The sequence below is a fragment of the Salmo salar genome, chromosome 28 (genome assembly GCF_965601325.2).
Source record: "Salmo salar chromosome 28, fSalSal1, whole genome shotgun sequence".
In the NCBI taxonomy this organism is placed as follows: Eukaryota; Metazoa; Chordata; class Actinopteri; order Salmoniformes; family Salmonidae; genus Salmo; species Salmo salar.
In genome coordinates this window covers 29,092,501-29,120,443 of record NC_138318.1, presented here as the reverse complement: position 1 = coordinate 29,120,443, position 27,943 = coordinate 29,092,501, and the positions used below count along the sequence as shown (strand labels likewise).

At 44.8% G+C, this 27,943-nt stretch overlaps 1 protein-coding gene and 1 non-coding gene across 5 annotated transcripts in view; both read left to right on the top strand.

The window, feature by feature from the left end:
• Nucleotides 1-27,943, top strand: part of LOC106589770 (slit homolog 1 protein) — a 220,925-nt gene that overhangs the window by 43,636 nt on the left and 149,346 nt on the right. The gene's annotated exons all lie outside the window — the stretch shown is intronic.
• On the top strand, nt 10,756-10,828 carry trnat-ugu (transfer RNA threonine (anticodon UGU)). The gene has a single exon. It is a non-coding gene; the product is annotated as a tRNA-Thr (tRNA).

Here is a 27,943-nt window from a genome sequence, read left to right as displayed (position 1 = left end):
GTGTCTAATTTAAACATAGTTAGGCAGTAGTTTGGTAAGAATGGTGTGTCAGATTAAGTTTAGTACAGGGATCATCAACTATAGATTCAGCCGCGGGACAATTTCTGTCTTGAGTGGACGGTCAGGGGGCCAGAACTTAACTATACATCATTTGTAGAATGCAAATTGACAGCAAGAAGCCCAAACAGATATAATATTTAACTAAAACATAATCATTTCAAACCTGGCTTACATTTGTGTAGGATCACATATACAGTATCTCTGTATTTTGTGTGGGAATACTTTGGAACAGATTTCCAAAATGTAAGTAAAATCACATTTTCTGGTGTTTTTACGGTCTTCTATGTCCAACATAAACAATAAAATAAAAAATGAAATCACCGCAGGCCAAATTCGGGCCGTGGACCACAAGTTTGGGAACCCTGGTTTAGCAGATAGCTTCGTAGTTCAGTTATGGTGTGTGTGTGGTGCGGGCATGTGTGTGTGTGTGTGTAATTACAGGTTTAAGGCATATCCATTTTTCCTCTGTAGAATTCCTTCCTCTCCCCCTGGCTGTCTGTCTGTCTGTCTGTGTGTGTGTGTGTGTGTGTGTGTGTGTGTGTGTGTGTGTGTGTGTGTGTGTGTGTGTGTGTGTGTGTGTGTGTGTGTGTGTGTGTGTGTGTGTGTGTGTGTGTGTGTGTGTGTGTGTGTGTGTGTGTGTGTGTGTGTGTGTGTCCTCAGGGCTAAGTCTGTGTGTATGGTTTTGTTTGCAGCTCCATTCTTAGAACACCTCCAGGCTTCTCTTTGTTCTCTACATTCCAGAGGAGTTAAATAGGGATGACTCTGGTCTATCCGTATAGCCTCCAGAACAGCTCTGCATGGATGGGTGGGTGACGGAGATGTGGGAGGTCATGGACGTGATTTACACCAGTGAGTCATGGAGTAGAGATGTTACCCCTAACCTCACATCTAGGTTCAGCTTGTTTTACCTCTGCTCTTGCTTCTCTCCCTCTGCCCCAACTGTCTCTCTGTCTCTCTGTCTAGCAATTCAATTCAATAGACTTTATTGACATGGCAAGTTAAATTACTTACATTGTCAAAGTATGCATATAAAAAAATGGCGGGACCAACAGCAAAAAGGGATCAGTACTAATAGTCGTTGTGGAAATGTGATTACCATTAGCAGCAACTACAGCAACAACATTAAAACTGCTTTGGGATCGGTGTCCCCCCCGCGGGACGTTTCAGCTAACGTAGACTAATGTGATTAGCATTAGGTTGTAAGTAACAAGAACATTTCCCAGGACATAGACATATCTGATATGGGCAGAAAGTGTAAATTCTTGTTAATCAAACTGCACTGTCCAATTTACAGTAGCTATTACAATGAAAGAATACCATGCTATTGTTTGAGGAGAGTGCACAATTATGAAGGCCGTCATTGTAAATAAGAATTTGTTCTTAACTGACTTTAGTTAAATAAAGGTTAAATAAAAAAAAAATGTAAATACATGAACTTGAAATGTATTAATAAACCAAATAAGCATATTTGGGCAGTCTTGATACAACATTTTGAACATAAATGCAATGGTTCATTGAATCAGTCTAAAACTTCCCAAGTAAACTGCTGCCATCTGGTGGCCAAAATCTAAATTGCGCCTAACCTGGAATATTACATTTTGGCCTTTCTCTTGCATTTCAAAGATGATGGAAAAAAACACAAAAAAACAGATGTTTTTTTCTTTGTATTATCTTTTACCAGATCTAATGTGATTTATATTCTCCAACATTAATTTCACATTTCCACAAACTTCAAAGTGTTCCCTTTGAAATGGTATCAAGAATATGCATATCCTTACTTCTGGTTGGTCCTGAAAATATGGATGGCTATTTTTTCTATTTGAATAAGGAGGGGGTTTTGTCCCAATTCTGCTCTACATGCGTTATTTTGAGGTTTTCTTTGCACTTGCATTACAGTCTTGCAACACTCTGCATGCAGTATTTCGATTGGATGTTCGTCCCACTTGGTAAATTCATTATCAGAGAGCTGACCCCATACTTCGCTGCCGTATAGAACAATTTTGAGCCAGATTCTAATTGGAATTTTGATTTGAATGTTCCTTTTAATGTCTCTCAGCTCGTTCATAGCCATGTAAAAGCTACCTGTGTTGCTGATATTTCGTCCTAGATACGTGTCGTTTTTGGTCCTAGATACGTGTCGTTTTTGGTCCTAGATACGTGTAGTTTTTGGTCCTAGATACGTGTAGTTTTTGGTCCTAGATACGTGTAGTTTTTGGTTCTAGATACGTGTCGTTTTTGGTTCTAGATACGTGTCGTTTTTGGTTCTAGATACGTGTCGTTTTTGGTTCTAGATACGTGTCGTTTTTGGTTCTAGATACGTGTCGTTTTTGGTTCTAGATACGTGTCGTTTTTGGTTCTAGATACGTGTTGTTTTTGGTTCTAGATACGTGTCGTTTTTGGTCCTAGATACGTGTCGTTTTTGGTCCTAGATACGTGTAGTTTTGGTCCTAGATACGTGTAGTTTTTGGTCCTAGATACGTGTCGTTTTGGTCCTAGATACGTGTCGTTTTTGGTCCTAGATACGTGTCATTTTTGGTCCTAGATACGTGTCGTTTTTGGTCCTAGATACGTGTCATTTTTGGTCCTAGATACGTGTCGTTTTTGGTCCTAGATACGTGTCGTTTTTGGTCCTAGATATGTGTCGTTTTTGGTCCTAGATACGTGTCGTTTTTGGTCCTAGATATGTGTCGTTTTTGGTGTGTTCTAATAGCACAGTGTCCAAATAGAATTTATATTTGTGATCTTCATTTCCAGACCTTTTTTGGAATATCATTATAGTTGTTTTTTTAGGTTAACGGTCAGAGCCTAGATCTGACAGAACCTGTGAAGACGATCTAGGTGCTGCTGTAACCCCTCTTTAGTGGGAGACAGCAGCACCAGGTCATCTGCGTACAGCAGACACTTGATTTCAGTGTTGTGTCGGGTGAGACCAGGTGCTGCAGATTCTTCTAATGTTTTTGCCAATTCATTAATGTAGATGTTAAATAATATTGGATTTATTGAGCAGCCCTGTTTCACTCCATGTCCCTGAGAGAAGAATCTGTTTGCTTGTTGCCAATTTTAACCACACATTTGTTTTTAGTGTACATTGATTTAATAACATCATATGTTTTCCCTCCAATACCACTTTCTATTAGTTTTGAAGTCTACAAAACACGAGTAGATTGTGCCTTTGTTTTGGTTTACTTGTTTGTCAATTAGAGTGTGAAGGGTGTAAATGTGGTTTGTTGTGGTAATTCGGTAAAAATTAAATCTGGCATCTGCTCAGGACGCTGTGTTCATCAAGGGAATGACGTAGTCTGCTTTTAATGACAGTGCAGAGAATTTTCCCCAAGTTGCTGTTAACGCAAATTCCTCTGAAATTATTTGGGTTAAATTTGTCTCCATTTTTATAGATTGGTGTGATCAATCCTTGGTTCCAAATATTGGGGAAATTACCTGCAGCGAGGATAGTGTTGAAGAATTTCAGTATAGCCACTTTGAATTTGCGGTATGTATATTTGATCATTTCATTTAAAATACCATCAGCACCACAGGCCTTGTTGGGTTGGAGAGTGCGTAGTTTTTCTGATAATTATTCTTCTGTAATTGAGGTATCCACGGGATTTTGATAGTCTTTGACTGCTGATTCAAGGATTTGTAATTTTTCTTGTATATCTTCTGTTCTGGGCTTTTTGTTATATTGCAGTAGAGGTTTGCAAAATGATTTCTCCACATATCCCCATTTTGGAAAGCCAATTCCTCATGATGCGAAGTGTTTTGATTCTATGGATTCCTCATTTATAACCAGCTGATTTCTAATGTGCTGTTCCTTTTTTGTTCTTAGGGTGTGTTTGTATTGCTTCAGTGTTTCCCCATATTGAAGGCGTCAATGTCTGTACTGTTTGCACTCCATCTATAGGCCTGTTTAGTACCATGTCATTTATTGGGCCGTGATGCTTCATGGTTGGGTTCAGCTCTTCTCAGATACACTGTGATTTTACTGTGGTCTGAGAGAGGTGTTAGTGGGCTGACTGTGAAGGCTCTGAGAGACTCTGGGTTTAGGTCGGTGAGGAAGTAGTCTACTGTACAGTACTGTTACCAAAAGAGTCCCCTCTTAGCCTAGCATTGACTATGTTCAGACCCAGTGTTCAACAGAGTTTCAGGAGCTGTGCTCCATTTTTGTTATTCACTTTGTCATAGTTGTTTTTGGGGAGGTTTGTGGGGAGGGAAAAGTTATTGCTTCCTTGTTGGTGTTTATCCCCATGACTGTTAATAGTGTCTTGTTCTTCTGCTGTTCTAGCGTTCAGGTCTCCACAGACCAGTATGTTGCCTTGGGCCTGAATGTGACTAATCTCCCCTCTAGAATGGAGAAACTCTCGTCATTGAAGTAGGGTGACTCTGAGGGTGGAATGTATGTGGCACAGAGGAAGACATTATTATCTGTTAAGATATACTTCTTGTTGATTTTTAACCAGATAAAGAATTCTCCTGTTTTGATCAATTTGATTGAATGACTTAGCTCAGATTTATACCATATTAGCATTCCCCCTGAGTCTCTGCCCTGTATGATTCCTTTTAGTTTAGTGGATGGTAGGGTGATCTCCCTATAACCTAGTGGACAGCCAGTGGAAACATCACCTCTGCACCATGTTTCCTGTAGTACTACAATATCAACATCATCAATTTCTTTCAGGAAGTCTGGGTTTCTGCTCTTTAGCCCAAAAGTAGAGGACTTCAACCCTTGTAAACATGCAACGTAAAAAGATTTCATAACTGTTTTTTCTTTAACTTCAAAATAAGATAAACGCTCTCAATCCAACAACAACTATTAAAATATGATTTTTCAATTAAAGTGAACTCTTATTATGCAAATGTGACTTGTTTATCATTTAAGATAGCATTTGTGTTATGCCACTTGGGTGGATGTAGTGTGAGGAGGGTGGAGTTCTTGTGCTCATCTTACCGTGACCCTCTGCCTATCACATGTGAGCAGAGTAGACTCATCATGTGTTTAATGTCACTCATTTCGTTGGTGGGGGCTGGGCCAGTTGTTCCTCTCACAGACTGTGTGTCGGTCTGGTGGAAGTCCTTCCTTTGTAGAAGGGTAGACACCAAAATCCTTGAGTTGGGGAAGATTGTGGAGGCCTTCTCAATCCCTCCCTGTAGTGAAACTGCCACCCTCTCCTGCTGAGCTTGCAGGTCGTTGCTTCTGGTGTGTATGATTATGTGGCTTGGCGACCCGAGCTGGGCCTTGTCAAGCAGCTCCATGGCACTCTGCGTTGTTGGGCACCACAGCTTTCTCCTTTTGTGTCTAGGGAATTGTTTCCCATTTGAGTCCATGAACAGGACAATGTCAGCCAGTGTTTCTTCTGGACTGGAGGGGTTAGAGTGGGGGCTGGTGGGTGTTGGGGCTGGGGTGTAGCTGGTCTGTTTCTTCTGGACTGGAGGGGGTAGAGTGGGGGCTGGTGGGTGTTGGGGCTGGGGTGTGGCTGGTCTGTTTCTTCTGGACTGGAGGGGGTAGAGTGGGGGGTGGTGGGTGTTGGAGCTGGGGTGTAGCTGGTCTGTTTCTTCTGGACTGGAGGGGGTAGAGTGGGGGCTGGTGGGTGTTGGAGCTGGGGTGTAGCTGGTCTGTTTCTTCTGGACTGGAGGGGGTAGAGTGGGGGCTGGTGGGTGTTGGGGCTGGGGTGTGGCTGGTCTGTTTCTTCTGGACTGGAGGGGGTAGAGTGGGGGGTGGTGGGTGTTGGAGCTGGGGTGTGGCAGGTCTGTTTCTTCTGGACTGGAGGGGGTAGAGTGGGGGCTGGTGGGTGTTGGGGCTGGGGTGTGGCTGGTCTGTTTCTTCTGGACTGGAGGGGGTAGAGTGGGGGGTGGTGGGTGTTGGAGCTGGGGTGTGGCAGGTCTGTTTCTTCTGGACTGGAGGGGGTAGAGTGGGGGGTGGTGGGTGTTGGAGCTGGGGTGTAGCTGGTCTGTTTCTTCTGGACTGGAGGGGGTAGAGTGGGGGGTGGTGGGTATTGGAGCTGGGGTGTGCAGCAGGTAGGGCTGGGGAAGCCTGGCTGGTTGAGCTGGGCTCCTCTGCTTTGTGAGGGCAGGTCATAAAGTGGTGTTCTAGCTGCTCCTGCAGCCTGTCCTCTGTTCTCTTTCTCTCCTGCAGCCTGTCCTCTGTTCTCTTTCTCTCCTGCAGCCTGTCCTCTGTTCTCTTTCTCTCCTGCAGCCTGTCCTCTGTTCTCTTTCTCTCCTGCAGCCTGTCCTCTGTTCTCTTTCTCTCCTGCAGCCTGTCCTCTGTTCTCTTTCTCTCCTGCAGCCTGTCCTCTGTTCTCTTTCTCTCCTGCAGCCTGTCCTCTGTTCTCTTTCTCTCCTGCAGCCTGTCCTCTGTTCTCTTTCTCTCCTGCAGCCTGTCCTCTGTTCTCTTTCTCTCCTGCAGTCTGTCCTCTGTTCTCTTTCTCTCCTGCAGCCTGTCCTCTGTTCTCTTTCTCTCCTGCAGCCTGTCCTCTGTTCTCTTTCTCTCCTGCAGCCTGTCCTCTGTTCTCTTTCTCTCCTGCAGTCTGTCCTCTGTTCTCTTTCTCTCCTGCATCCTGTTCTCTGTTCTCTTTCTCTCCTGCAGTCTGTCCTCTGTTCTCTTTCTCTCCTGCAGCCTGTCCTCTGTTCTCTTTCTCTCCTGCAGCCTGTCCTCTGTTCTCTTTCTCTCCTGCAGCCTGTCCTCTGTTCTCTTGCTCTCCTGCAGCCTGTCCTCTGTTCTCTTTCTCTCCTGCAGCCTGTCCTCTGTTCTCTTTCTCTCCTGCAGCCTGTCCTCTGTTCTCTTTCTCTCCTGCAGCCTGTCCTCTGTTCTCTTCTCTCCTGCAGCCTGTCCTCTGTTCTCTTCTCTCCTGCAGCCTGTCCTCTGTTCTCTTTCTCTCCTGCAGCCTGTCCTCTGTTCTCTTTCTCTCCTGCAGCCTGTCCTCTGTTCTCTTTCTCTCCTGCAGCCTGTCCTCTGTTCTCTTTCTCTCCTGCAGCCTGTCCTCTGTTCTCTTTCTCTCCTGCAGCCTGTCCTCTGTTCTCTTTCTCTCCTGCAGCCTGTCCTCTGTTCTCTTTCTCTCCTGCAGCCTGTCCTCTGTTCTCTTTCTCTCCTGCAGCCTGTCCTCTGTTCTCTTTCTCTCCTGCAGCCTGTCCTCTGTTCTCTTTCTCTCCTGCAGCCTGTCCTCTGTTCTCTTTCTCTCCTGCAGCCTGTCCTCTGTTCTCTTTCTCTCCTGCAGCCTGTCGTCTGTTCTCTTTCTCTCCTGCAGCTCCTCTCTTAGTGAGGTCAGGTCGTTATTACTGCTCTGCCTGTCTTTTTGGAGCTCTCTCACCTCCTTTGTTAGATCTCTTGCTGAACCTCTTTCAGCTGTGTTGCAAGGCTGCTGTCCTGTTCTGTCCACACCTTGGTTAGGAGCTCCTCTAAGGTGTGGATGTCTGGTTGCTGTTTACACCTTGGTTAGGAGCTCCTCTAAGGTGAGGATGTCTGGTTGCTGTTTACACCTTGGTTAGGAGCTCCTCTAAGGTGAGGATGTCTGGTTGCTGTTTACACCTTGGTTAGGAGCTCCTCTAAGGTGTGGATGTCTGGTTGCTGTTTACACCTTGGTTAGGAGCTCCTCTAAGGTGAGGATGTCTGGTTGCTGTTTACACCTTGGTTAGGAGCTCCTCTAAGGTGTGGATGTCTGGTTGCTGTTTACACCTTGGTTAGGAGCTCCTCTAAGGTGTGGATGTCTGGTTGCTGTTTACACCTTGGTTAGGAGCTCCTCTAAGGTGTGGATGTCTGGTTGCTGTTTACACCTTGGTTAGGAGCTCCTCTAAGGTGAGGATGTCTGGTTGCTGTTTACACCTTGGTTAGGAGCTCCTCTAAGGTGTGGATGTCTGGTTGCTGTTTGATCACGCTCTCCCGGAGCAGGACCACCTCCCCCTCCAGTCTGGTGAACTCACCGAGGGGGTCTCTCACCTCCTGGGGCGTGTCCTCCACTATTGTGGGAAGAAAGGTGCTGGATGTGCCTTTTTGGGTGGGGAGAGTGTGGGTGAGAGTGGTTCTGGTGGAGATTCTCTTGTGGGAGGGCATGTCACTGGTGGTAACCTTCTCTATCTCTGCTCTCTGCTCTATACCTTCTCTATCTCTGGTCTGAAAGTTTGTTTCAAACAGCCTAAGTTTACCTTGCACCATGACAGTCCCAGTCTTGTAGAGGTTGATTGTTATCATGGTGCTGTCAGGGTCATCTGTCTCTTTAACTTTCAGCTTCCACCCATTACAGATTCTGTCTTTCTTTATGGATGGGTAGTGAGAGAAGACTGCTGAGCGCCATGCATTTGGCTGGTCAGTGAGAAAGACGAGATTACTCACATCACCTTTTTTGTAGAGGTCTGCGAAAAGGGTTTCCCCTTTAGTAGTTTCTCTTTAAAAGCTTTCCTCGTTGTGCCATTTTTGGCCTCTGGAGGGTAGTGGGGACATGGTGCCTGTGGGCTCTGCTGCTGATACTGCTGCACCGTTGCCATGACATCAGGGTTTGTTTGTCTGCTGCTGTTGCTAGCTAGCTCTAATTTTGGTTAAAAAAAAACACAAAAATAGTGAAAAATCTTCACACAAAAAAACGGAGGATATGTTTAACGTTAGAGTCCGTGTTCCTTTTAGGTTTACTCAGTCAGTATGGTCGTTTGATGTAGTTGCATTAACTCCCATTGCTAGGTTTGTTCTAGCTCAATTCTTCTGGCTAGCTTGTTAGCCTGCTGGCTAGGTTTTTGTTGTGTAGATAGCTAGCGAGAGTAAAAACTTCTGCAAAGTTACTTTTTTAAATATTCTGAATGAATAGAGTTTTTGTTCATCACTTCTTGTCTTGAATTCTTTTTAGATTTGAGTGTTTATCTCGTTCTAAAAACAAAACACAGGAGGTCACGTTGAGCATGTCTGTAGCTCTCTCTCTCCCACTCCCTCCATCCCTCTCTCTCTCTCTCTCTCTCCCACTCCCTCCATCCCTGTCTCTCTCTCTCTCCCCTATTCTCTCTCTCTCTCTCTCTCTCTCTCTCTCTCTCCCACTCCCTCCATCCCTATCTCTCTCCCCTATTCTCTCTCTCTCTCTCTCTCTCTCTCTCTCGCTCTCTCTCTCTCTCTCTCTCTCTCCATAGGGGTATAGTAGGTAAACTCTCAGGAGTTTTCCAGCGAGGTTGGAATAACGACTCTCTTGTTTCTGATCGTAGTTTTCCAGAATGGGAAGTGTTTTACTGTTAGTCCAGTTCACATCTCTGTGCATGCCAACGACGTTAAGTGTATGTTTGCATGTGTACGTCTGCGGTTTACATGTGTTGTTGTTCTAGGTAAACAGCTAGCCTACAAGTCTCAGTGTCTGTCGGTCTAACTGTCTGTCTAACTGTCTGTCTAACTGTGTGTCTAACTGCCTGTCTAACTGTCTGTATAACTGTGTCTGTCTGTCTGTCTGTCTGTCTGTCTGTCTGTCTGTCTGTCTGTCTGTCTGTCTGTCTGTCTGTCTGTCTGTCTGTCTAACTTTTTGTCACTGTGCTTGTATTGTTATCACTTCTTCACAGAACTATTGATCTTCTCTCACAGTACACTAAAGCCCCAGGTTTCCTCTTTTTATGTCTCTCTCACATACGAACACACACGTACACACACACACGCGCACACACACGCACACACACACAGCTCATCAGCTGCCAGAATTGGGACTCTCTGACAATGTATCTGACCCCGCTGTGATGCCAGCATGGAACTCTGATCTCATTGCCTTCAGTGTGTGTGCGAGCGAGAGAGATAGAAGAGAGAGATAGAAGAGAGAGGGAGAGGAGGAGGGAGTTGGAAGGAGAAAGAGAAAAGGAGTGTGTGTTCTGTGCAGGTGGTCTCCTTCCCCCAGGCTGTGTAAAGTATTAAAGAATAAGACTGGAAGACAAAATCCATTTCCCCTCCCTGCTGTGTCAACTACTGCTGTTAGGAGAGGGAGAGGAGGAGGGAGAGGAGGAGGAGGAGAGTGAGAGTAGGAGGGAAAAAGGAGAAGAGGGAGAGCAGGGGAGGGGAGAGAGGATGAGGGGGAGAGGAAGGGAGGGAAGAGAGGAGGTGAGGGGAGAGAGGAGGAAGAGAAGAGGAGGAGGAGAGGCAGAGGAGGGGAGGGGAGAGAGCAGGGGGAGGGGGAGAGCAGGGGAGGGGAGGGGAGAGAGGAGGAGGAGAGGGAGAGGGAGAGCAAGGGAGGGGAGAGAGGATGAGGGGAGGGAGAGGAGGGGAGAGATAAGAGGGAGAGCAGGGGAGGGGAGAGAGGAGGAGGAGAGGGAGAGCAAGGGAGGGGAAGAGGATGAGGGGAAGGAGAGGAGGGGAGAGATGAGGAGGAGAGGGAGAGCAGAGGAGGGGAGAGAGGAGAGGGAGAGCAGGGGAGGGGAGAGAGTGGGAGGAGGAGAGAGAGAGCAGGGGAGGGGAGAGAGTGGGAGGAGGAGAGAGAGCAGGGGAGGGGAGAGAGGAGGGGAGGGAGAGAAGGGGGAAATCATACACGTACATTGCCTTTGTAAAGTATTCAAGCCCCTTGACTTTTTCCACATTTTGTTATGTTACAAAGTCACATTGCAATGGATTGAGATGTCATTTTCTGTCAACAATGTACACAAAATACTCTTAATGTCAAAGTGAAGAAAAATAAAACAGTAATATACCTTGATTAGATAAGTATTGTGGAGTAACTACAATGTTGGTCCATCCTCAGTGTTCTACTATCACAGCCATTCCCTGTAGCTCAGTTGGTAGAGCATGGTGTTTGTAACGCCAGGGTTGTGGGTTCGATTCCCACGGGGGACCATCACAGAAAAAAAAAATGTATGAAATGTATGCATTCACTACTGTAAGTTGCTCTGGATAAGAGTGTCTGCTAAATGACTAAAATGTATAAGTTTAAGCTTTACATTTTTAAATAATAATCAATAAAAAAAAATCCACTTTGACATTATGGGATATTGTGTGTAGATTAGTGACACAAAATCAAATTTTCAATTCAGGCTGTTACACAACAAAATGTAGAAAAAGTCTTCTACAAAATGTAGAAAAAGTCTTTCTGAAAGCACTGCACCTGCCCCACCTGAACAATCCTTACACCAACCCCCGTCCCCCCGTCCCCCCCGTCCCCCGTCCCCCCGTCCCCCTCTCACTAGTACACAGATGTGCTTGCTTGAGGTGAAAATAAACTAATCAGGGTGTGCATGTGTGTGTGTGATTGTGTCTCTGGCCATTCCAATCTAACACCTCCTGAGGAGTCCAGAGGTGACAGGTAGAGAGGAATGGGAGCGACAGTGAGAGAGGGATGGGAGAGTGAAAGATTGTCGAGGCAGAGACATGAAATAAATAAATCTCCTCTGTGAGCTTTGAGATGTGGCTGGCTGTTTTGATCTCTCTCTGGCAGAGTGGTGAGGCTGAGGTACCTGCATTAGTGCATTAGCTAAAAGGCGGTCTTAGCCCAGGCAGCATTAGCCTGGTTGTATTAACACTTCAAAGCAGTGCTGGTCAGTGGGAGGCCTGGGTGACACAGGGAGAATGAAACAGAGAAGATGATAAGAGTCTCCCTTCCTCTACCTCACCCTGGCTGTCTCCCCCTCCTCCCCCATGACCTCCCCCCTCTCCATCCATAGTATCTCTTTCCTCCTCACCCCCTTAGCTCTGGTGGAAAAAGACTTGACCAGCAGGCCTTACTGAGTGTCGTCCTCTGTCTCCCATTTTCCTCCCCCTCAACTCCCCTTCATCTCTCCACCACCCCTCACCCTGTCAGGCCCACTGTGAGGAGCTTACGGGGGTACACTGCCGCTGGGCCTCAGCTGTGGCAACGAGGTCTGGGAGAGGAGAGGAGAGGAAAGGGGAGAGGGGTCTCCTTCTGGTCTTTCATGTGGAGAGGAGAGGAGAGGAGAGGAGAGGAGAGGAAAGGAGAGGAGAGGAGAAGAGAGGAGAGGAGAGGAGAGGAAAGGAGAGGAGAGGAGAGGAGAGGAGAGGAGAGGAGAGGAGAGGAGAGGAGAGGAGAGGAGAGGAGAGGAGAGGAGAGGAGAGGAGAGGAGAGGAGAGGAGAGGAGAGGAGAGGAGAGGAGAGGAGAGGAGAGGAGAGGAGAGGAGAGGAGAGGAGGAGCCTGTCTCACACTGAGCTAATTGCCTGAGAGCTGCTGGCCTGAGAGATAGCAGCACAGCCTGTCTTACCCAACCAACTGTCTATCAGGTAAACCTTTCTCATCATTTAGTCTCTAATGTAAGTTTTCTGACGCCTTAGTGTATGATAGTGAGTATATGTGAGTGAGTGTGTGTGTGTGTGTGTGTGTGTGTGTGTGTGTGTGTGTGTGTGTGTGTGTGTGTGTGTGTGTGTGTGTGTGTGTGTGTGTGTGTGTGTGTGTGTGTGTGTGTGTGTGTGTGTGTGTGTGTGTGCGTGTGTGTGTGTGTGTGTGTGTGTGCGTGTGTGTGTGTGTGTGTGTGTGTCAGAGGTGTGTGTGTGTGTGTGTCAGAGGTGTGTGTGTGTGTATGTGTCAGAGGTGTGTGTGTGTGTGTGTCAGAGGATGGTAGTGATCCGTGTCTGTGTGTGTACACAGATGGTGTGTGTATGGTGAGTTGTTCCTCTGTATCTTCTCACACATATCTTCTCACAGGCCTCAGTGGATATTTACGACAGGAACTGGAGAAAGAGGTCACATGCCAGGACAACGCAGGTCAGAGATATATATATATACATACAGTGCAAGCGGAATACATTCAGACCCCTTGACTTTTTCCACACGTTATTATGTTATATCCTTATTCAAAAATGTATTAAATCATTTTTCTTCCTCATCACTCTACACACAATACACCATAATGACAAAGCAAAAACGGGTTTTTAGACCTATTTGCAAATGTATAAAAAAATAAATACATAAATATTCATTTACATAAGTATTCAGACCCTTTACTCAATACTTTGTTGAAGCACCTTTGGCAGTGATTACAGCCTCTAGTCTTCTTGGGTATGACGCTACAAGTTTGGCACACCTGTATTTGGGGAGATTTTCCCATTCTCTCTGCAGATCCTCTCAAGCTCTGTCAGCTTGGATGTGGAGCATCGCTGCCCAACTATTTTCAGGTCTCTCAAGAGATGTACTTTGCTCCGTTCATCTTCCCCTCGATCTAGACTAGTTTTCCAATCCCTGCCGCTAAAAAACATCCCCACAGCATGATGCTGCCACCACCATGCTTCACCGTAGGGATGGTGCCAGGTTTCCTCCAGACGTGACGCTTTGCATTCAGTCCAAAGAGTTCAATCTTGGTTTCATCAGACCAGATAATCTTGTTTCTCATGGTCTGAGAGTCATTTAGGTGCCTTCTGGCAAACTCCAAGCGGGCTGTCATGTACCTTTTACTGAGGATTGGCTTCCGTCTCGCCACTCTACCATAAAGGCCTGATTGGTGGCGTGCTGCAAAGATGGTTGTCCTTCTGGAAACTTCTCCCATCTCCACAGAACTCTGGAGCTCTGTCAGAGTGATCAGCGGGTTCCTGGTCACCTCCCTGACCAAGGCTCTTCTCCCCTGATTGCTCAGTTTTCCTAGGCCAGCTCTAGGAAGAGTCGTGGTGGTTCCAAACTTCTTCCATTTAAGAATGATGGCGGCCACTGTGTTCTTGGAGACCTTCAATGCTGCAGAAATGTTTGGGTACCCTTCCCCAGATCTGTGCCTCGACACAATCCTGTCTCAGAGCTCAACGGACAATTCCTTTGACCTCATGGCTTGTTTTTTTCTTTTACATGCACTGTCAACTGTGGGACCTTGTATAGACAGGTGTGTGCCTTTCCAAATCATGTCCAATTAATTGATTTTACCACGGGTGAACTCCAATCAAGTTGTAGAAACATCTCAAGGAAGATCAATGGAAACAGAATGCACCTGAGCTCAATTTTGAGTCTCATAGCAATGGGTCTGAATACTTTTGTAGATAAGGTATTTCTGTTTTTATTTGTAATAAATTTGCCAAAATGTCTAAAAACCTGTTTTCGCTTTGTCATTGTGGGGTATTGTGTGTAGATTGATGAAAAAAATATATTTTAGAATGAGGCTGTAACGTAACAAAATGTGGAAAAAAGTCAATGGGTCTACGCCCTTAACGCTTGGCTTTGCTCAATATCCAGCCCTCCCCTGACGCCTTCATCAGTCCTAAGGAGGGGATTATGACAGTGTGTGTTTCTGTGTGTGTTTCTGTGTGTGTGACTGTAGATTAGGCCTGGTTAACAGACCGAGTCTCTAACCCAGTCACCAGGATACTGACACTAGCTAACTATTATCACAGACTAAGGAGAAAGGGCTCTATACAGTATGTGGAACCTAGTGAGTGATTTTTGGTTTGACTGACTGTGTACTTTGTGGTTTAAGGCTGTCAATGGGATTGTTTGGTAAGAGAGCTATGACCCCTGACTATTACAATGCAGCTATTTTGGCCTCAAATCAAATGTTATTTGTCACATTTTTCAAAAACCGCAGGTGTAGACTAGCTGAGAAATTATTACTTACGTGCCCTTCCCAACAATGCAGAGAGAAAGAAAATAGAGAAAGAAAAGTAGAAAAGTATAGAAAAGTAAAATGTGGAAATAATAAAAGTAATAATAAATACTCAACGAGTATCAATAACTTGGCTATATGATAACCTGGCTATATTCATGGGGTACCAGTACAGATTCAATGATAACCTGGCTATATACACGGGGTACCAGTACAGATTCAATGATAACCTGGCTATATACATGGGGTACCAGTACAGATTCAATGATAACTTGGCTATATACACAGGGTACGAGTACAGATTCAATGATAACTTGGCTATATACACGGGGTACGAGTACAAATTCAATGATAACTTGGCTATATACAAGGGGTACCAGTACAGATTCAATGATAACTTGGCTATATACATGGGGTACCAGTACAGATTCAATGATAACTTGGCTATATACACGGGGTACCAGTACAGAGTCAATGATAACTTATATATATATATATATTCTCTCTCTCTACTTTATAGAGTTGACTCTTGTAAAGCCTTTGTAACATAGAGAGTCTGGTAACATCGAAAGGTGGGAAACGGAACCATATTTCGGTAATCCAACCAGTTGAAAATATGTGTTGGTACTTAATGAATATGATCTCAGACCAGTTGTTGTCTGAGACATTACTACTAATGACAGGATGACATAAACTGTATCTTGGAAAGTCGACACATTCTAGTTAACAGATTCACATGGATTGTTGTGCAATTTAAATATTGAAATATGAAACTATTTGTGAAAAGATGAAATGTAATTTTAGCTTCTTAAATGAGAGAACGGTTTATCATAGAGAAACTCTGCTCACTCAGAGGCCCCGCCCAAGTGAACAGACATTGGTTGTAAACTATGAAACACGCCCTTCTTTCACCACTATATTAACCCGTTGACAAAAATTCAACTTTCTGTTCCGAGGACGTGAGGACGACGGTCCTACGTTAAAAGGGCTCAGATAATAACCTAACGAAATTAGCATCGTGAACAATGTAAAGGTGACTATCGACACGCCGAATGGATGAATTTCATCTATACCAGCCAGAATATAGCACGAGCTTAAAAGTATGGCAACTTGGTATGAACTTTGAACTCTTATTCACTCCAGAAGTGATAGCTCCTAGCCATTGAGTTAGCAGCAGCTGCTGTAAACGTGGGCTCGGAAAGGACGGACGCCGTATCCAATCTAACACACACAACGATACAACAACGTATCCAGTTTACCACCAGAGACATTCTTCAGAGGACAAGAGATCCCTGCTGGGCAACCCGGCCTTCCATCGATGACCAACCTATTGAAGCGCAGTTCAGAGTAAATATTCCTTGCATTGCCTTTTTCCAAATGGGCGGTTATTTAGAATGCATAACATTCTGTATTTACGATAGCATAGCTTCTCCCTTTGTTACTCAGTCTTCCCGCTCTTTCATTCAAAACCCAACCCCCTTTCTTTGTGTAACCAGCCGTCATATCTGTTCCGTCCACTAGGGACGTTTTCCTTTATGACATAATTTGTAATCAATGTATGATCCATTCTGTGTAGATGTAATTCTGTGTGATTATTTAGGTATGTAGTAAATAAATAATTCAACCAAATTTTGCATTGCTGATTAAACTTGTTAGCCAGGGTTCGTGAAGATTACCAAGAATTTACAACTTTCAGATGAGACTGAATAAAGTGACGATTAAATATTGACTACTACTGATGTAAAAGATTACTAGGTCTTTAAGAGTTTATTCGGAAGATAACAGCTCTATAAACATTATTTCGTGGTGCCCTGACTTTCTAGTTAATTACATTTACCTGATTAGCTTAATCAGGTAATATTGATTACAGAGAAATTATTTTATAGAATAGCATGTCATATCACTTAATCCTGCATAGCCAAAGACACGACACCAGAGTCTGTGATAACTTGACTATATACACAGGGTAGCAGTACAGAGTCAATGATAGCTTGATTATACACACAGGGTTACCAGTACCAAGTCAATGATAACTTGGCTATATACATGGGGTACCAGTACCAAGTCAATTATCAATCAATCAAATGTATTTATCAAGCCCTTCTTACATCAGCTGATGTCACAAAGTACTGTACAGTAACCCAGCCTAAAATCCCAAACAGCAAGCAATGCAGGTGTAGAAGCACGGTGGCTAGGAAAAACTCCCTAGAAAGGCCAGAACCTAGGAAGAAACCTAGAGAGGAACCAGGCTATGAGGGGTGGCCAGTCCTCTTCTGGCTGTGCCGGGTGGAGATTATAACAGAACATGACCAAGATGTACAAATGTTCATAGATGACCAGCAGGGTCAAATAATAATAATCACAGTGGTTGTCGAGGGTGCAACAAGTCAGCACCTCAGGAGTAAATGTCAGTTGGCTTTTCATAGCCGATCATTCAGAGTATCTCTACTGCTCCTGCTGTCGCTAGAGAGTTGAAAACAGCAGGTCTGGGACAGGTAGCACGTCCGGTGAACAGGTCAGGGTTCCATAGCCGCAGGCAGAACAGTTGAAACTGGAGCAGCAGCACAACCAGGTGGACTGGGGACACCAAGGAGTCATCAGGCCAGGTAGTCCTGAGGCATGGTCCTAGGGCTCAGGTCCTCCGAGAGAGAAAGAAAGAAAAATAAAGAAAAAGAGAGAAAAACTGGGCACCAGTACAGAGTCAGTGATAACTTGGCTATATACACGGGTCACCAGGACCTGGTCAATGATAACTTGGCTATATACACGGGGTACCAGTACAGAGTCAATGATAACTTGGCTATATACACGGGTCACCAGGACCTGGTCAATGATAACTTGGCTATATACACGGGGTACCAGGACCTGGTCAATGATAACTTGGCTATATACACAGGGTACCAGTACCAAGTAGATGTGCAGGGGTACGAGCTAATTGAGGTAGATATGTACAAATAACTAGGAATAAGTGACAGATAATAAACAGTAGTAGCAGCGTTTGTCATCAGTCAAAAAAGTTTGTGCAAAAAGGCTCAATGCAGAATTGCCGATTGACCGCGTAGCTATTTGGTTAACTATTAAACTAATTATTTAGCAGTCTTATGGCTTGGTAGTAGAAGCTATTCAGGGTCCTGTTGGTTCCAGACTTAGTGCATTGTTAACACTTGCTGTGCGGTAGCAGAGTGAACAGTCTATGACTTGGGTGTCTGGAGTCTTTGACAATTACACCACCTGGTATACTGGTCCTGGATGGCAGGGAGCTTGGCACCAGTGATGTACTGGGCCCTCTGTAGTGCCTTGCGGTCGGGTGCCAAGCAGATGCCATACCCAAGCAGTGATCCAGCCAGTCAAGATACTCTCAATGATGCAGCTGTAGAACTTTTTGAGGATCTGAGGGCCCATGTCAGCCTTGTCAATGTGAATGGGGGTGTGCTCGGCCCTCTGTTTTACTTAAGTCTGATCAACTCCTTTCTCTTGCTGATGTTGAGGGAGAGTTTGATGTTCTGGAAGCACACTGCCAGGTCTCATCATCGTCAGTGATCAGTCCTACCACATTCGTGTCATCAGCAAACTTAATGATAGTGTTGAAGTTGTGCACGGCCATGTAGTTCTAACAGGGAATACCGGAGGTGACTAACCACTTATGCCCTTAGGGGCCCCGTGTTATTGCCTACCTTCACCACCTGGGGTGGCCCGTCAGAAAGTCCAGGATCCAGTTGCAAAAGGGAGGTGTTCAGTTCCAGGGTCCTTACCTTTGTGATTTGCTTGGAGGGCACTATGGTGTTGAATGCTGAGATGTAGTCAATGAACAGCGTTCTTGCATAGGTTTTCCTTTTATCCAAGTGGGAAAAGGCAGTGTGGAGTGCAATAGAGATTGCTTCGTATGTGGATCTGTTGGGGCGTTGTGCGAATTGGAGTGGGTCCAGGGTGTCTGGGATGATGGTGTTGATGTGAGCCATGACCAGCCTTACAAAGCATTTCATGGCTACATTTGAGAGTGCTATGGGGCGATAGTCATTTAGACAGGTTACCTTGGCGTTCTTGGGCCAAGGTGTAGGTATTACAGACTGGGTCAGGGGAGGTTGAAAATATCAGTGAAGACACTTGCCAGCTGGTCTGCACATGCTCTGAGTATGTGTCCTAGTAATCCTTCTAGCCCTGAGGCCTTTGTCTTACTCACATCTGGCCCTGTTTAAAGGTCTTTCTCACATCGACTATGGAGGGTGTGATCACACAGTCGCCCAGTACAGCTGGTGCTCTCATGCATGGTTCAATGTTGCTTGCCTTGAAGTGATTATAGAAGGCAGTTAGCTCATCTGGTAGGCTTGTGTCATTGGGCTGCTTGCAGCTGGGTTTCCCTTTATACTCCGTGATAGTTTATGTTTCCTGCCACATCCGACAAGCATCAGAGCCGGTGCATTAGGATTTGATCTTAGTCGTCCATGCACTTATTAATGAAGCCGGTGACTGATGTGGTAAACTCCTCAATTCCATCAGATAAATCCCGGAGTATATTCCAGTCTGTGCTAGCAAAACAGTCCTTTAGCTTAGCATTCGCTTCATCGGACCATATTGAGCGCATCACTGCTACTTTCTGTTTGTGTTTTTTCTTCTAAGCAGGAATCAAGAGTATAGAGTTATGGTCAGGTTTGCCAAATGGAGGGTGAGGGAAAGATTTGTATGCCTTTCTGTGTGTGGAGTAAAGGTGGTCCAGAGTTTTCCCGCCTCTAGTTGCACAGGTGAAATCCTGGTAGAAATTAGGTAAGACGGAATTCATTTTTCCTGATTAAAATCACCGGCAACTAGAAGTTCCTCTTCTGGATGATTATTTTCTTGTTTGCTTATGGCCCAATACAGTTCGTTGAGTGCAGTCTAAGTGCCAGCATCGGTTTGTGGTGGTAAATAGACAACTACGAAAAATATAGATGAAAACTCTTTTGGTAAGTAGTATGGTCTACAGCTTATCATGAGGTATTCTAACTCAGGCGAGCAGAACCTCAAGACTTCTTAATATTAGAAATCACACACCAGCTTTTATTAAACACTCACTTTCCCCCTTGAGCTTACCTAACGCTGTCATTCTGTCCTGCTGATGCATTGAAAAACCAGCTAAATGTATATTATTCATGCCCTTGTTCACATGCGACTCTGAGAAACATAGGATATTACAGTTCTTCAGGTCCTGTTGAAAGGATAGTCTTGAACAGAGCTCATCCAGTTAGTTCTCCAGTGATTGTACGTTCACCAATAGAATGGAGGGTAGAGGCAGTTTATGTACTCGCCGACATAGTTTTGTCAGGGTGCCCGCAGGTCGGCCTCTTACTGTATGCCGCCTTCTTTTTTTCGGGTCTCTGGGATCAGGGCCTGGTCCACGGTGAGCAGTACGTCCTCTGACTCCGACTTGTTGAAGTACAAATCTTCATCCAAACAGAGGTGTGTGATTACTGTTCTGATGTCCAGAAGCTCTTTTTGGTCATTGGAAATGATGGCGGAAACATTATGTACAAAACATTTGAGATCAGCTAAAAAAACACAAAATAAAGTTAGTCAGGGGCAGATTAAACGTCTGCTTTCCATTGCAGCGCCGTTCTCACGGCTGTGGGACGGGCTGGGAACTGGGACAGGACCAGCATGCCCTCCGGATATCTCTGAGACGCTGGGAGAAGCCACACACACGCACGTACACACACACACACAAACACACACACAGTAAGAACATGTCTGTTGTGCTCTTTCTATTTCCTTCCCATGTAAGGTAAACTCCTCGAACTTAAATGGCCTGCTTCTCTGGTTCCCCAATGGTTATGTAGGCCTGTGTGTGTGTGTGTGTGTGTGTGTGTGTGTGTGTGTGTGTGTGTGTGTGTGTGTGTGTGTGTGTGTGTGTGTGTGTGTGTGTGTGTTTGTTTGTTTGTTTGTTTGTTTGTTTGTTTGTTTGTTTGTTTGTTTGTTTGTTTGTTTGTTTGTTTGTTTGTTTGTTTGTTTGTTTGTTTGCCAGCTCCACTAGGCCAGTGTATATAGCCAGTGGCTGTAGTTTTAGTCAGGGCTAGGGGGATACAGGCAGGTTACAGCCTATAAAGTCAGAGGGGGACTGCCGTTCATAGCAGACAAAGTGTTTGCACATGAACAAGCTAAGACTGGTGCCCAATGAGGAGGACCCTCTGATATCATCTGACTGTTATATTGTACCTTAACCGATAAGAGGAGAGGGAGGACCCTCTGATATCATCTGACTGTTATATTGTAACCGATAAGAGGTGAGGACTCTCTGATATCATCTGACTGTTATATTGTACCTTAACCGATAAGAGGTGAGGACCCTCTGATATCATCTGACTGTTATATTGTACCTTAACCGATAAGAGGTGAGGACTCTCTGATATCATCTGACTGTTATATTGTAACCGATAAGAGGTGAGGACTCTCTGATATCATCTGACTGTTATATTGTAACCGATAAGAGGTGAGGACACTCTGATATCATCTGACTGTTATATTGTACCTTAACCAATAAGAGGTGAGGACTCTCTGATATCATCTGACTGTTATATTGTAACTGATAAGAGGTGAGGACACTCTGATATCATCTGACTGTTATATTGTACCTTAACCGATAAGAGGTGAGGACTCTCTGATATCATCTGACTATTATATTGTAACTGATAAGAGGTGAGGACTCTCTGATATCATCTGACTGTTATATTGTAACTGATAAGAGGTGAGGACTGTCTGATATCATCTGACTATTATATTGTAACCAATAAGAGGTGAGGACTCTCTGATATCATCTGACTGTTATATTGTAACCGATAAGAGGTGAGGATTCTCTGATATCATCTGACTGTTATATTGTACCTTAACCAATAAGAGGTGAGGACCCTCTGATATCATCTGACTGTTATATTGTAACTGATAAGAGGTGAGGACTCTCTGATATCATCTGACTGTTATATTGTAACTGATAAGAGGTGAGGACCCTCTGATATCATCTGACTGTTATATTGTACCTTAACCGATAAGAGGTGAGGACCCTCTGATATCATCTGACTGTTATATTGTACCTTAACCGATAAGAGGTGAGGACCCTCTGATATCATCTGACTGTTATATTGTAACCGATAAGAGGTGAGGACTCTCTGATATCATCTGACTGTTATATTGTAACTGATAAGAGGTGAGGACACTCTGATATCATCTGACTGTTATATTGTAACTGATAAGAGGTGAGGACACTCTGATATCATCTGACTGTTATATTGTAACTGATAAGAGGTGAGGACTCTCTGATATCATCTGACTGTTATATTGTACCTTAACCAATAAGAGGTGAGGACCCTCTGATATCATCTGACTGTTATATTGTACCTTAACCAATAAAAGGTGAGGACCCTCTGATATCATCTGACTGTTATATTGTAACTGATAAGAGGTGAGGACTCTCTGATATCATCTGACTGTTATATTGTAACTGATAAGAGGTGAGGACTCTCTGATATCATCTGACTGTTATATTGTAACTGATAAGAGGTGAGGACACTCTGATATCATCTGACTGTTATATTGTAACTGATAAGAGGTGAGGACACTCTGATATCATCTGACTGTTATATTGTAACTGATAAGAGGTGAGGACTCTCTGATATCATCTGACTGTTATATTGTACCTTAACCAATAAGAGGTGAGGACCCTCTGATATCATCTGACTGTTATATTGTACCTTAACCGATAAGAGGTGAGGACTCTCTGATATCATCTGACTGTTATATTGTAACCGATAAGAGGTGAGGACTCTCTGATATCATCTGACTGTTATATTGTAACCGATAAGAGGTGAGGACACTCTGATATCATCTGACTGTTATATTGTACCTTAACCAATAAGAGGTGAGGACTCTCTGATATCATCTGACTGTTATATTGTAACTGATAAGAGGTGAGGACACTCTGATATCATCTGACTGTTATATTGTACCTTAACCGATAAGAGGTGAGGACTCTCTGATATCATCTGACTATTATATTGTAACTGATAAGAGGTGAGGACTCTCTGATATCATCTGACTGTTATATTGTAACTGATAAGAGGTGAGGACTGTCTGATATCATCTGACTATTATATTGTAACCAATAAGAGGTGAGGACTCTCTGATATCATCTGACTGTTATATTGTAACCGATAAGAGGTGAGGATTCTCTGATATCATCTGACTGTTATATTGTACCTTAACCAATAAGAGGTGAGGACCCTCTGATATCATCTGACTGTTATATTGTAACTGATAAGAGGTGAGGACTCTCTGATATCATCTGACTGTTATATTGTAACTGATAAGAGGTGAGGACCCTCTGATATCATCTGACTGTTATATTGTACCTTAACCGATAAGAGGTGAGGACCCTCTGATATCATCTGACTGTTATATTGTACCTTAACCGATAAGAGGTGAGGACCCTCTGATATCATCTGACTGTTATATTGTAACCGATAAGAGGTGAGGACTCTCTGATATCATCTGACTGTTATATTGTAACTGATAAGAGGTGAGGACACTCTGATATCATCTGACTGTTATATTGTAACTGATAAGAGGTGAGGACACTCTGATATCATCTGACTGTTATATTGTAACTGATAAGAGGTGAGGACTCTCTGATATCATCTGACTGTTATATTGTACCTTAACCAATAAGAGGTGAGGACCCTCTGATATCATCTGACTGTTATATTGTACCTTAACCAATAAAAGGTGAGGACCCTCTGATATCATCTGACTGTTATATTGTAACTGATAAGAGGTGAGGACTCTCTGATATCATCTGACTGTTATATTGTAACTGATAAGAGGTGAGGACTCTCTGATATCATCTGACTGTTATATTGTAACTGATAAGAGGTGAGGACACTCTGATATCATCTGACTGTTATATTGTAACTGATAAGAGGTGAGGACACTCTGATATCATCTGACTGTTATATTGTAACTGATAAGAGGTGAGGACTCTCTGATATCATCTGACTGTTATATTGTACCTTAACCAATAAGAGGTGAGGACCCTCTGATATCATCTGACTGTTATATTGTACCTTAACCAATAAAAGGTGAGGACCCTCTGATATCATCTGACTGTTATATTGTACCTTAACCGATAAGAGGTGAGGACTCTCTGATATCATCTGACTGTTATATTGTAACCGATAAGAGGTGAGGACTGTCTGATATCATCTGACTGTTATATTGTAACTGATAAGAGGTGAGGACCCTCTGATATCATCTGACTGTTATATTGTAACCAATAAGAGGTGAGGACACTCTGATATCATCTGACTGTTATATTGTAACCAATAAGAGGTGAGGACACTCTGATATCATCTGACTGTTATATTGTACCTTAACTTGTCTCCATTGCACCACTGACAAGTCCAACAATTTTCTCCCCTTTAGAAATAACTGATGTTACTATGGAGACGATTTACCTTCTGGCACTTGCTGTGTCTTCACCTTCCTGCATTTAGAAACCTGCAAGATGTCGATATTCACTATCTGTGCTGGTTCACAGTATCTTCCTGCCTTTAGACACACTTGTCTATTTCTCTCTCTCACTCAGTCAGCTCTCACCATCTCCTCATATCTGTCTCAGAGAAAAAGTTGAGGTGTTCTTCAGTTCTTAGAGAAATAAGACTTGTAAGTTCAGTGTTGAGTAAGCTATGTTGGTCTGTAGCCAGCTGAGATTGTCGGTCTAACGCTTTTGAGACAGTGACAGGCCAGTATATCCTTTCTAAAGACCGGGCCTTAACAAAGACTGAGAGGAGCTAAACACACCGATGGTTCCATCTGAGAGACATCTCAGTTAAGGAAAAGTGAACAACATCTAGAAGTTATGGTGAATTGTAAAAAAGCAATTATCATTGTTTTGTTCTTTTCATTTTCTGTTTTTTAGTCCCGACTGTCTCTCTCTCTCCTTCCGAGTTCTCAGCTGACCTGCTGCTTTCACAATTCTTTCATTCAGAGAGAATTTAACATTATAGCAACATAACATATGGCTGTTCATAATACATCATATACATTCAGAGTTTCGCCAGCCAGCCCAGAGACCAGAGATGTGAATCTCCAGGCTTGTTTTCCAGAAACCTCTTTGTGACATGGTTAAAGAGGATGTCCCAATACTGTTCCCATCACCCTCTTCTTGTCCTCCGTTCCTCCGTTCCAACACCCCCCCACCCCCACCCAGTCCCTGTCCCTAGAGAAAAGCATGCCCTTTGCACAGCAGATGCCGTTTCCACGACACCCATTGTTTCCTGGTTGCTAGGCGATGGCTGGGACATTTTTTGGTCACCATGGTTACGAGGGGGGCCTGGGTATTTAGTTAGGGGTCAGGCCTGACAGAGGTGGCATAATGTGTGTGTGTGTGTGTTTGATGAGGGGTCAGGCTTGACAGAGGTGGCATAATGTGTGTGTGTGTGTGTTTGATGAGGGGTCAGGCATGACAGACACAGGACAATAGAGACGGGTGTGATCGTTCCCTCCTCTGTCATTTATAAGGCAATTCACTCCCCCACTCCCTCTCTTTCACTCACCCACTACCTCTCTTTCACTCCCCCACTCCCTCTCTTTCACTCCCCCACTCCCTCTCTTTCACTCCCCCACTCCCTCTCTTTCACTCACCCACTACCTCTCTTTCACTCACCCACTCCCTCTCTTTCAATCACCCACTCCTTCTCTTTCACTCACCCACTCCATCTCTTTCACTCACCCACTCCCTCTCTTTCACTCACCCACTACCTCTCTTTCACTCACCCACTCCCTCTCTTTCAATCACCCACTCCTTCTCTTTCACTCCCCCACTCCCTCTCTTTCACTCACCCACTACCTCTCTTTCACTCACCCACTCCCTCTCTTTCAATCACCCACTCCTTCTCTTTCACTCCCCCACTCCCTCTCTTTCACTCCCCCACTCCCTCTCTTTCACTCACCCACTCCATCTCTTTCACTCACCCACTCCATCTCTTTCACTCACCCACTCCCTCTCTTTCACTCACCCACTCCCTCTCTTTCACTCACCCACTCCCTCTCTTTCACTCACCCACTCCCTCTCTTTCACTCACCCACTCCCTCTCTTTCATGTACCCACTCCCTCTCTTTCACTCACCCACTCCCTCTCTTTCACTCACCCACTCCCTCTCTTTCATGTACCCACTCCCTCTCTTTCACTCACCCACTCCCTCTCTTTCACTCACCCACTCCCTCTCTTTCACTTACCCACTCCCTCTCTTTCACTTACCCACTCCCTCTCTCTTGGCAGGCAAAGCCTGGAAGCAAGCAGGGGGGATGTCAATCAGGGGGGTGAAATAGAGGAGGAAGAAAGAGGGAGAGAAAGAAAGGGAGGGTCCTTGTACAATTACGAGAGCAGTTAGTCTCTTTATCTCTCAGAGTCAGGCTGAATGTTCCAGATAGACATTTCATGAACAGAGCAGCACAGCACTCGACATGTATAAACCTGTACATGTGTTTCATTGATTAGAACCTATGCTTTCTCTCTCTGCATCTCTCGTTTCCTCCAATCCTTTCTCTATCCCTCTTTCTCCATCTCTCCCTTTCTTCCTTTCTGCTCCGGTCTCACTACGGGAGTCTCTTTGTCTTCTCTCCTGAATTCCCATCTTCAGTGGTCAGACTGGCTGTGACTGGCCTAGGCTAGGAGTACACTGGAGTGGTTTTCACAGTCACATGCATACACACTAATTATACCTCAGTTTTCTAATGTGGAGATAGCAGGCAGAGAGAAAGAACGAGTGCTAGAGACAAGAAAAAACAGATGGAGGGATGTTTTGGGAAAATGACCTTTTATTCAAATGAGACTTACATTACCCATTACTCTCCCTCTCTCCCTCTCACTCTCCCTCTCTTGCTCTCTCTCTCTCTCCCTCTCCCTTTCTCTCTCCCTCTCTCTCAGCACTCTCTCGCTACCTCTCTCTCTCTCTACCTCTCTCTCTCCCCCTCTCTATCTCTTTACCTCTACCTCCCTCTCTCTCATACTATTTGTCCCTCTCCCTCTCTCTGGTAACTAATGATCCACCCCCTGTCTGAAAGCAGATCTTATCAGACAATTATGTGGTGAACGTACCGTAACAGGTAAAACCTACACTGGAAGTATCAGTGGCAGAAAGATCTGGAGGGTGTGAGAGAGTGTCATACTATTGTCTTATCATGTGGCTGACTAACTGTTAAAGTAAAAACGTCAAGTGATAACGTGCTGTAATTACTCTGCTGGTGGGTTGATGTTATCACCAGCCTGTATAAAGCACCCCTTGTTCTCTTAATGATCATTTCAACAGGAGAGTGTGTGGTGGGGATGTGTAATACTTAATGTAATGTGTGTTGATTGGATATGAGTGTGTATATAGGGACAGTGTGGGTGGATGAGGAGCAGTCCCCTCTCTACCAGGAATACTGTATCTCTACTTACCATGGAACTAATAAGAGGCCTGTTCTCTCCCATTTCCTCTCCCCCTCTTCTCTACTGCTCTTCTCTTCCGCTCACCACTCTCTCACGCTCACCACTCTCTCTCTCACGCTCACGACTCTCTCTCTCACGCTCACCACTCTCTCTCTCACGCTCACCACTCTCTCTCTCACGCTCACCACTCTCTCTCTCACGCTCACCACTCTCTCTCTCACGCTCACCACTCTCTCTCTCACACTCATCACTCTCTCTCTCACGCTCACCACTCTCTCTCTCACGCTCTACACGCTCTCTCTCTCACACTCTACACGCTCTCTCTCTCTCTCTCTCACGCTCACCACTCTCTCTCTCATGCTCTACACGCTCTCTCTCTCTCACCACTCTCTCTCTCACGCTCTACACGCTCTCTCTCTCACGCTCTACACGCTCTCTCTCACTCTCTCTCTCTCACGCTCACCACTCTCTCACGCTCACCACTCTCTCTCTCAAGCTCACCACTCTCTCTCTCACGCTCACCACTCTCTCTCTCACGCTCTACACTCTCTCTCTCACGCTCTACACGCTCTCTCTCTCTCTCTCTCTCTCTCGCGCTCTACACGCTCTCTCTCTCTCTCACGCTCACCACTCTCTCTCTCACGCTCACCACTCTCTCTCTCACGCTCTACACTCTCGCTCTCGCGCTCTACATGCTCTCTCTCTCTCTCTCTCGCGCTCTACACGCTCTCTCTCTCACGCTCACCACTCTCTCTCTCACGCTCACCACTCTCTCTCTCACGCTCACCACTCTCTCACGCTCTACACGCTCTCTCTCTCACGCTCTACACGCTCTCTCTCTCACGCTCTACACGCTCTCTCTCTCTCACGCTCTACACGCTTTCTCTCTCACACTCTACACGCTCTCTCTCTGTGTGTGTGCGTGGGGTGTGTATGACTGTTCAGTAATGTGATGTGTGTGTGTGTGTGTG